General features: G+C 41.0%; 1 protein-coding gene across 7 annotated transcripts in view; it reads left to right on the forward strand.

Annotated features, from left to right (window-relative positions):
• ATL1 (atlastin GTPase 1) overlaps window positions 1-11,212 on the forward strand; it is a 101,152-nt gene that overhangs the window by 12,390 nt on the left and 77,550 nt on the right. The window lies entirely within an intron of this gene.

The raw sequence follows: 11,212 nt of genomic DNA on the forward strand, positions 1-11,212 counted from the left end.
ATTGCATGAGCCCGGGAGATGGATGCTGCAATGAGCTATGATTGTACCACTGCACTCCAGCCTGAGTGACAGAGTGAGACCCACTCTCAAAAAAAAAAAAAAAAAAAAAAAAGGAAGCCAACTATAATGTAACAGGTCCCTCACCAGATTACTGAAGGGTGTGTGTCCACTGCTTGAACTCGGAAGGCCAGGCTGTGAGCCAAGGCCATGATGCCCAGCCAAGGAACAGGTGTTTCTGAGAACCCAAACATCATGGAGAGTATCTGGGAACCTACCAAGAAAAACAGTCTCATTGCTCAAACACAGTCACAGTAGGCAAAGAGCCAGAAAATTAAAGGCAGTTTAGAGATGGAAAGTAGCACAGGTCTCTAGAGCTGTCCTGCTGCTGCTCAGGAGCGCCCTGTATGTAAGTCCTAATAAACTCATCTACTTGCCAATCTGAACTGTCTGAGTCACGTTTTGATCTCAGCTCCCTCCCAGTTTGGGAGACCATTATTCTATAAAATCCTGGGCTTTTCTTATAACAATTGGCATCACAAACAGGATCTAAGAGACCAAAGGGAGATTCAGGAAGGGGTGTCTGCAGTGGGAATCCCAGGGTGGTCGACGGCATCCATGTGGGGTGAAATAGTCCAACTGCTCGACCTTTGTGGGCTGCTGCTTGAGTACAGGGATGCTTAGAAAAATTCCAGTGGGGAGTAAGCATGTAGTGCAAGGACCTAAGATGTTAAAGTACAATAAGGATAGCAGATGTGCTGTTGCTGTGGTAAGACTGGCTACTGAGAAATTGTTAAAGCAGGAAAAATAGATACAAAAGTTAAGGGAGGAGCTGCAGTTAGAAGGCACATGCGAGTATCCATGTCGGCCCTGGTTGGGGATTTGGTGGAGAAGGTAGATAAAAGGGAGGAAGGGTTGGAACTCCTGTAGCTTATGTTTCCAAAAACATGGGGAAGTTCAAAGGCATGCCAGGTTTTCTAGGACGCCAGCTGGTTACATATTATGACTCATCCTTGTGCACCTTTTTAAACTGATGGCCAAATTACAGCAAGAAAAATCCAGAGCTCAAATGTTTCACCTTCAGCTATAGTTCATCAGATCTTCTGAAGCTCTCTATTTCTCTCTTTTCTTTTCTGCCTGCTTTGAATCTGTTGTTATTAAACTGCTGGTGTTGAAATAAAACTCACTGTTTATGGTACTGCTAATTCAAAGCCACTTGGGGATTTTGTTTTTCTTACACAGTTCAGGCAATTCTAACTAAAATGTAAATGTTAGAAACTCATTTGAAACTGAAGAAAAAAAAAGAGGGTAAAAGAAGTTTTTTAAAAAATCAAACTGCTATGAAAACTACTTTACCCCAAATTTTTGTCCACCGCCTTCATTGGATTACCTATTAGGCAAATAAAGTTTAGCCATATGAAGGGGTCCCAATTTTGTCAAAAATGATATGGATCCAGTTATCCTTTATAGTCTCATGAGTTTATAATACTATTTCATGGCTAGAGTTCTGAAGTAAAAGGTACTGGGTGTGTGTGTGTGTGTGTGTGTGTGTGTGTGTGTGAGAGAGCATACATGTTTATGTTTATATGTATGTACATGTGTTATATGTTATGTCTGACATGCTACCAACTTGGCTTATAAGTAGATGAGTACTCATACATTAAGGTAAAGTCAAGTACTTTTTAAGTTTATGTAAATTTAGTAATCTTTAATAAACAAGCTGGATTTAAAATTATTGGTAAAATAAAATAGAAATGTCTTCAGAATTGTCCGCATACATTTTTGTCTAGGTTTACTGATTAGGTAAGTTTTATATTTGCCTCTGCTAGATATTTTAAGATGTCAGAGTTTGACATGAAAGTTATAAGACTGTAAACCCAGCCAAAACCAGAATGATCTTTGTTTGTGTGGTTTTTTTGACAAATAAGACTAATTTAATATAGTTGGTTCAATGAAAGTAACAAAATCTTCTGAATTATCAGCAAAATGCCCATGTGTTTAAGGTTTTTTTTTTATTATTATACTTTAAGTTCTGGGGTACATGTGCAGAACATGCAGGTTTGTTACATAGGCATACATGTGCCATAGTGGTTTGCTGCACCCATCAACCCGTCATCTACATTAGGTATTTCTCCTAATGCTATCCCTCCCCTAGCCCCCCACCCCCTGACAGGCCCCGGTGTTTCTTACTCATAAGTGGGAGTTGAACAAAGAGAACACATGGACACAGGGGGAGGGGGGAACTTTAAGGTTTTTACTTAGGTGAACATCTTATATTTACAGGCTATAAAAATGGTTAACAGGAAAATAAGTTAGAATAGTGATTAGATTTGTCTAATATCTCAGTTCTCATGAGTCATCCAGATAAACTGCTAAAAATGAATGAATTGAATAGATATGAATGAGATAAATGCTTATAGGTGAACTCTTGTGTAATTTAAAATCTTAAAATTATTTTAGGTACTCAGTGAATGTCTGAGTGATTTCCAATTGAAAAAAAATGTTATAATAGAGGGCATTGGTTGTACTTCTGTACCTGTTAATGGGAAATGAAATCTGTTATGTGGGGGAAGCATTGGTGGACCTCTGTGAGCTGAATAAAACCAAGGACGGAGTCTGAAAATAAATCAAGGAACAAAAAGGGGATGGGCCAAATGGGTGCCTGTACACTTGCCCTAGCCCAGGCAGGCAACGAAGATGAAATAATACTGCCAACCAGGGGAAGATTCTGAGATCACCCAAACAATCCAGAAGTTACATAAGGTACAGATAGGCCAGAACCCCTATAACAGCCCTGTGTGGCCTGTGAAAAAGCCAAATGGCACCTGGAAAATGATGGTAGACTACCATGAGCTAAATGAGGTGGTGCTGCTTGTATCTGCTGCTGTACCCAATATTACTCAACTGCTACAGCAAGTAGTCCTTAAGCTGGGAAGTGTCCATGCTATGATTGACTTGGATTATGCCTTTTCCAGTATTCCTTTAGCAGAAGATTTACAAGACCAGTTTGCCTTCACTTGGGAGGGCCAATAATGGACTTTCCAGGTACTACCAAAAGGATACCTGCACAACCCCACCATCTATCACAGTATAGTTGCATAGTACCTATCTAGACTCTCTTTGACTGCCTCAGTCTCTGTGTTTCACTGTATTAATGATATCATGCTAACCTCAGAGTCTCTTGCAGATCTGGAGACTACCCTACAAACCACCTTGGATGGCCTAAAGAACAGGGGATGAGAAGCCAACCCCAAAAAGATACAGGGGCCCAGGATAGGGGCCCAAATTCCTGGGAGTTACCTGGTCAACTAAGACATGAAACATACCTGGAGCTGTCACTGATAAGATAGTACAGCAGCTTGTTCCCCAGACAGTAAAGCAACTGTAGGTTTTCCTAGGTTTACTGGGCTACTGGAGGATATTCATTCCTCATTTGGCACAAACCCTCAGCCCATTGTACACCCTAATGAAGACGAGTAAAAAATGGGATTGGGCACACATAGAGCAAGAGCCATTTGACAAAGCAAAAATATTGGTGAAACAAGCCCAAGCACTAGAGGTCCCACTGCCACAGGATCGTTTTGTATTAGAAGTCACTAGAGATGCCACAAGGATGACTTAGGGTTTGTGGCAAAAGCAGCCAATGGGAATGGTAACTGTAGGGTTTTGGTCTCAATTATGTTTCTTTGTTTTGAGATGGAGTCTTGCTCTGTCACCCAGGCTGGAGTGCAGTGGTGTGATCTCGGCTCACTGCAAGCTCCACCTCCCAGGTTCATGCCATTCTCCTGCCTCAGCCTCCCCAGCAGCTGGGACTACAGGCACACACCGCCACGCCCAGCTCATTTTTTTGTATTTTTAGTAGAGACAGGGTTTCACTGTGTTAGCCAGGATGGTCTCGATCTCCTGACCTTGTGATCCGCCTGCCTCAGCCTCCCAAAGTACTGGGATTACAGGCGTGAGCCACTGCACCCGGCCTGGTCTCAATTATGAAAGGGGACAGAATCCCACTATACAGTCCTAGAGCAACAGCTATTAGCCGTGTATAGGGCATTGCAACAAGCAGAGGCCATCACCACCAGAAAGCAGACCACACAATAAAAACTGCCTACCCCATAAAAGGTGGGTAGAAGGCTTTCTAACCAAGCCCGTCTCTGGGGTGGCACAATTACACACCCTGCAGAAATGGCATGCCTGTCTACAACAAAGGGGTGCCCTGTCTACTAGTCCTTAAAGTCAGCTTCTACAGGAGGTGCTTGGACCCATTCACTTTGAACAAGTGGAGGGAGCCAAGATGGCAATGGAACCACCTACCAGGCCAACCATTGTATATAAGGGGACCCCACCAATACCCACTAGGACCTGGTACATTGATGGGTCTAGCAAAGGCACCCAACACCAGTGGTCAGTGGTCATGGTACAAATGGATACTGACACCATATAACCATATAGGTACATCATAAGAGCAGCCACAGGGTGGGCCACAGCAAAGGCAGCAGGCATCTCCATCCTCTATGCAGATATTCTAGCAGCTGTTCAGAACTGTGAGACCTACTCACAGCTGAGACCTAGAAGGGTTCCCTCTGCACCAAGTCACATACATAAAGCCATACAACCTCCACAGGACTGACAAGTCAATTGTATTGGTCCTGTGCCCTGGAATGGTGGGGAAAGGCATACCTTAACCTGTGTGGACACAACAATGGGGCTACTACTACACAACAATTGGGGCCTTCCCAATAAAACATGCCACCCAGCTGGAGACCATCAAGTGTCTCACTGCTCTTAGTGTCATATATGGCATGCTACGAAGAATATATAATGATCAGGGCTCCCATTCATGGGCCATGATATCCAACACTGGGCATCAGAACAAAACATAGACTGGAGGTTCCACTACCATATAACCCAACAGGGGCAGGACTCATAGAAAAAAAAGGAATGGCCTTTTAAAAACCCAATTACATGCACTGTCCCAGAATGGCTAAGTTCCCTGGACTAAGAATCTCCCTGAAGCCATACAAATGTTAAATGAGTTACCCACTAACACACTTGGCATCATTCCATATGAATGGGCCTGTAAAATATGCCCCACAAACTCTCAGCGTTACCTCTGAGACACTGAGCCATGCTTCTGAAGCAGAAGCCATACTGTGCTCCTAAGAACACCAGTGGATCTGCCAAGTGGCGATGGCTACATGGACCTTCAGGTTTCATGATGCTGGAGGGTGAATAAAGGCTGCTGGAGGATAAGTGATCCCAGCTGTACTCTTTGAGGGAGGTCTGAGAGCCTTATGATATCAACATCAGCAGCACTGATGCCTGCTGGAGTGGTCATAGTGCAGATTGCATAGGCAAGGCTGGAAGCTTACCAACTGGCTACTATACCCACTCCTAGAGAGGGAAGCCATGTGTGGTACTGTAAGCCAGAACTGAAGCCCGTGGCAGCCTCATTAATAGGGCCAATGGGAGAAAATACAGCAGTAATAATGTTACAAGGAGTGGATATACCCATGAGGGTCTCTACTGAACATCTGTGTTTGCCTTGTTTCTGCTACCCATGGCAGCTGGTAATGTCTTCTGAACTAGGCTGTGACTACAGCAGCGGTCAGCCACCAGTCCTATTGTGGGGTATGTGGATTCCTCCCCTTGTTAAGTTGCAATGGTATGCCTTGGGATAGTCTGCCTTTTGCCTGACAGAACTGGAGTGACTGGTTCAACAGCACCAATAAGGCAACCCAGGCTCACTAGGGATTGTCTCTGCATGGAGGCCTGATTGCCAGTGCAATGGAGACTAAAAGATATGTGCCCTTAGGCCACAAAACAAGTCTCAATAAACTTAAGAAAATCAAAATTATATCAAGTATCTTCTCAGACCACAGTGAAATAAAACTGGAAAATAGCTCCAAAAGGAATCCTCAAAACTATACAAATACATAGAAATTAAATAATCTGCTCTTGAATGATCTTTGGGTTAACAATGAAATCAAGATGGAAATTTAAAAATTCTTTGAACTGAATGATAGTGACACAACTTATCAAAACCGCTGGGATACAGCAAAAATGATGCTAAGAGGGAAGGTCATAGCATTAAATGCTTACATCAAAAAGTCTGAAAGAGCACAAATAGACAACCTCAAGGAACTAGAGAAACAAGAACAAAACCCAAACCTAGCAGAAAAAAAAATTAACAAAGATCACAGCAGAAACTAAATGAAATTGAAACAAAAAAAATACAAAAGACAGATGAAACAAAAAGCTGTTTCTTTGAAAAGATAAACAAAATTGATAGACCATTAGTGAGATTAACTAAGAAAAGAAGAAAGAAGATCCAAATAAGCTCAATTAGAAACAAAATGGAAGATGTTATAACTGATACTACAGAAATACAAAAGATCATTCAAGGCTACTATGAACACCTTTATGTGCACAAACTAGAAATTCTAAAGGAGATGGATAAATTCCTGGAAATGTACAACCCACCTGATTAAATCAGGAAGAAATAGAAACTCTGAACAGACCAGTAACAAGCAGTGAGATTGAATCAGTGATTTAAAAATTGCCAAAAAAAAAATTTCAGGATCAGATGGAGTCACAGCCAAATTATATCAGACATTCAAAGAAGAATTGGTACCAATTCTACTGAAACTATTTCAAAAGATAAAGAAAGATGGAATCCTCCCTAAATCATTCTTTGAAGGCAGTATTACCCTAATACCAAAACCAGGAAAGGCCATAACAAAAAAAGAAAACTACAGACCATTATCTCTGATGAACATAGATGCAAAAAATTGTAACAAAATACTAGCTTTCTGAATCTAATAGCATATCAAAAAGATAATATACATGATGAAGTGGATTTCATACCAGGGATTCAGGGATGGTTTAACATATGCAAATCAATAAATGTAATACATCACATAAACAAAAATTATGTGATAATCTCAGTAGGCACAGGAAAAGCATTTGATAAAATCCAGCATCCTTTCATGATCAAAACCCTCAAAAAATTGTCATAGATGGGACATACCTCAAAGTAATAAAAGCCACCTATGACACACCAACAGGCAACACAATACTGAACAAGGAAAATTTGAAAGCATTCCCCCAGAGAACTAGAACAAGACAAGAATACCCACTTTCACCACTTCTACTCAACATAGTACTGGAAATCTGAAAGAAATAAAGGGTATTCAAATTGGAAAAGAGGAAGTCAAACTGTTGCTGTTCGCCGATAATATGATCATGTACCTAGAAAACCCTAAAGACTCATCCAAAAATCTCCTAGACCTGATAAATGAGTTCAGTAAAGTTTCGGGATACAAAATCAATGTACAGAAATCAGTAGCACTGCTATATACCAACAATGACAAAGCTGAGAATCAAATCAAGTACTCAATCCCTTTTACAACAGCTGCAAAAAAAACATTAATTAAATAAAATACTTAGGAATATGCTTAACCAAGGAGGTGAGAGTTCTCTACAAGGAAAATTACAAAACACTGAAAGAAATCATAGATGACACAAACAAATGGAAACACATCCCATGCTCATGAATAGGTAGAATCAATATTGTGAACATGACCATACTGCCAAAAGCAATATACAGATGCAATGCAATTCCCATCAAAATACCACCATCGTTCTTCACAGAACTAGAAAAATATCCTAAAATTTGTATGGAACCAAAAAAGAGCCCACAAAGCCAAAGCAGTAATAAGAAAAAGAACAAATCTGGAGGCATCACATTACCTGACTTCAAATTTTACTATGAGGCTATAGTTACCAAAACAACATGGTACTGCTATAAAAATAAGCATGTAGACCAATGGAACAGAATAGAGAACCCAGAAATAAAGCCAAATACTTACAGCTAACTGGTCTTCGACAAAACAAACAAAAACGTAAAGTGGGGAAAGGATACCCTATTCAATAAATGGTGCTGGGATAACTGGCAAGCCACATGTAGAATGAAACTGGATCCTCATCTCTCACCTTATAGAAAAATCAACTCAAGATGGATCAAAGACTTAAACCTAAGAACTGAAACCGCAAAGATTCTAGAAGATAACATCAGAAAAACTCTTATAGACATGGGCTTGGGCAAAGAATTCATGACTAAGAATCCGAAAGCAAATGCAACAAAAACAAAAATAAATAAATGGGGCCAGGCATGGTGGCTCACGCCTGTAATCTCAGCACTTTGGGAGGCTGAGGTGGGTAGATTACTTGAGGTCAGGGGTTCAAGACCAGCCTGGCAAACATGGTGAAACCCTGTCTCTACTAAAAATACAAAAAATTAGCCATGCATGGTGGTGTGTGCCTGTAGTCACAGCTACTCAGGAGGCTGAAGCAGGAGAATGCAGTGAGCCGAGATCGTGCCACTGCACTCCAGCCTGGGTGACAAAGCAAGACTCCGTTTCAAAAAAAAAAAAAAGTGGGTAAAGGACATGAATAGACAATTCTCGAAAAGATATATACAGACAGCCAACAAACATATGAAAAAATGCTCAAAATCACTATAAGGGAAATGCAAATCAAAACCACAATGAGATACAACCTCATTCCTGCAGGAATGGCCATAATTTAAAAATTAAAAAAAATAGATGTTGGCATGGATGTGGTGAAAAGGGAGCTCTTTTATGCTGCTGGTGGGAATGTAAACTAGTACAACCACTATGGAAAACAGTATGGATACCCCTTAAAGAACTAAAAGTAGAACTACCATTTGACCCAGCAATCCCACTACTGGGTGTTTACCCAAAGGAAAATAAGTCATTATATGAAAAAGATGAATGCACACGCATGTTTATAGCAGCACAATTCACAATTACAAAGATATGGAACCAAGCTAAATGCCCATCAACCAATGAGTGGATAAAGGAAATGTGGTGTATATACACCATGGAATATTACTCAGCCATAAAACAGAACGAAATAATGGCCTTTGCAGCAACTTGGATGGAGTTGGAGGCCATTATTCTAAGTGAAGTAACTCAGGAATGGAAAACCAAATATTGTATGTTCTCACTTAAAAGTGAGAGTTAAGCTATGAGGATGCAAAGGCATAAGAATGATATAATGGACTTTTGGGACTCCGGGCAAAGGGTCGGGAGGGTGAGCAATGGAAGACTACATATTTGGTACAGTGTACTCTGCTCCAGTGACAGGTGCAGCAGAATCTCAGAAATCACCACTAAAGAACTTATTAATGTAACAAAAAAAATCTGTTCCCCAAAAACTATTGAAATTTTTAAAAAGTTTTTTTTTAATCCACAAAAACCAATACGTGCCCTTAGAGGCACTACCTGTTGTGCCTATATGCCTGATGAAGAGAACAGTGTCACAAATGTTTTAAATCATTTGTCAACTCAAATTCGTTATATAACCCGATTAAGCTTCTTTGACTCATTCTCAAATTGGTTACACACCTTACCTACTCATTGGAGTTACGTTTTGCTAACAGGCATCATAATTATAGTTAGCTTCTGCTTTTTATGATGTTTTGTATACTGTAGATGTGGCTTGTACGCACAAGCCATGGCTATACATTATAGGTCTGTATAGTTCTTCCCCTCATACCCCACTCAAGGACTTTTCATGCAAGATTGGTGGGAAGAGTATAAGAGCTGGGGAATGGGGTGAATTGTAGTGTGATGTGTCCCCACTAGGTTATTTAAGGTGTACATCCACTGCTTGAATGGGGAAGGCTGGGCAGTGAGCCAAGACCATGCTGCCCACTGGAGGAGCAGGTGTCCCTGAGAACCCAAATATCTCAGATGGTATCTGAGAACTTACCAAGGAAAACAATCTCATTGCTCAAACACAGTAGGCAAAGAAGTTACAGAAAATTTGTTTAAAAGCAGTTTAGAGATGGGAGGTGGCATGGATCTCTAGAGCTATCCTGCTGCTGCCCAGAAGTGTCCTGTGTAAGTCCTCACAAACTCATCCACTCGCCGGGCTGGACTTGTCTGAGTCATTCTTCGGTCTCTTGGTTCCCTCCCAGCTTGGGAGAACATTTTTCTATACAGTCCTGGATTTTTCTCATAACACCAACACATGGAAGATGGTAGAGTGCACCTTTGTCTTTTTGGCAAAGTCTTCTGGTTATTTTCCAATGTCTATTTCCCTTCTTTGTTTAGTATTAGACCCCAAAATTTTTGTTGCATATACGGTATATTTATCAATGAGGTGGGACATGGTAGGTCAATGGTATTTGAGTGGAGATGATGTGTGCGCCTTCTGGGTTGTACCCTTAGAGAGAATGGATATATCCACTTCTTCCCTTTTACCCTTCTGTATGGCTAGAATGAAAATGTGAATGCCCACACTAGAGCAGCCATCATGGAACATATGATGGAAGCCCCAAGTGAAAGATGGAAGAAGGCATGAAGAACTTTAGTTCCTTCATTTTTGTTTTGTTTTGTTTTGTTTTGTTTTGTTTGTTTTTGAGACGGAGTCTCGCTCTGTCACCCAGGCTGGAGTGCAGTGGCGTGATCTTGGCTCACTGCAACCTCTGCCTCCTGGGTTCAAGCAATTCTCCTGCTTCAGCCTCCTGAGTAGCTGGGACTACAGGTGCACGCCACCCATCCCGGCTAATTTTTTGTATTTTTTAGTAGAGACGGGGTTTCACCGTGTTGCCCAGGCTGGTTTCGAACTCCTGAGCTCAGGCAATCTGCCCGCCTTGGCCTCTCAAAGTGCTGGGATTACAGGCATGAGCCACCGTGGCCAGCCAGTTCCTTCATATTTTGAAGCCACGGTATTATCCCTGGATGGCTTATGCTCAGATTATTTCATAAGACCAAAATAAATATTTGTCTTATTTCAGCCGTTGTAATTTTTATAGTAGCCAAAGCTATATCCTAACTAATACAGTCCATGATACCACTGAGCTAATGAACTGACCACCATAGAACCAGTCTATCTTTAAACAAATTGTTGTATGAAAGTAAATGTCATTTTTTGGTTAAGCCATTTTGAGTTACCGCCAAAAGCATTCTAATTGACATAAATACTTTTCTAAGATTGCTATTTATAGAGGGAAGGAGCAAATTGAACCATCAACTATTGAGAAACTTCTGATTGAGGGAGCCCTTTACTTATGATGGAGGAAAATGAGCATGGTGAAAGAACCAATGGAAGAAAAAATAATTGAGGATACAGGGGGAAGAGAATAGTTTGTGGAGTAACATCCCGGAAGAGTCAGGAAGAGAGAGGA

The sequence above is a fragment of the Gorilla gorilla genome, chromosome 15, assembly GCF_029281585.2.
Source record: "Gorilla gorilla gorilla isolate KB3781 chromosome 15, NHGRI_mGorGor1-v2.1_pri, whole genome shotgun sequence".
NCBI classification, from domain to species: Eukaryota; Metazoa; Chordata; class Mammalia; order Primates; family Hominidae; genus Gorilla; species Gorilla gorilla.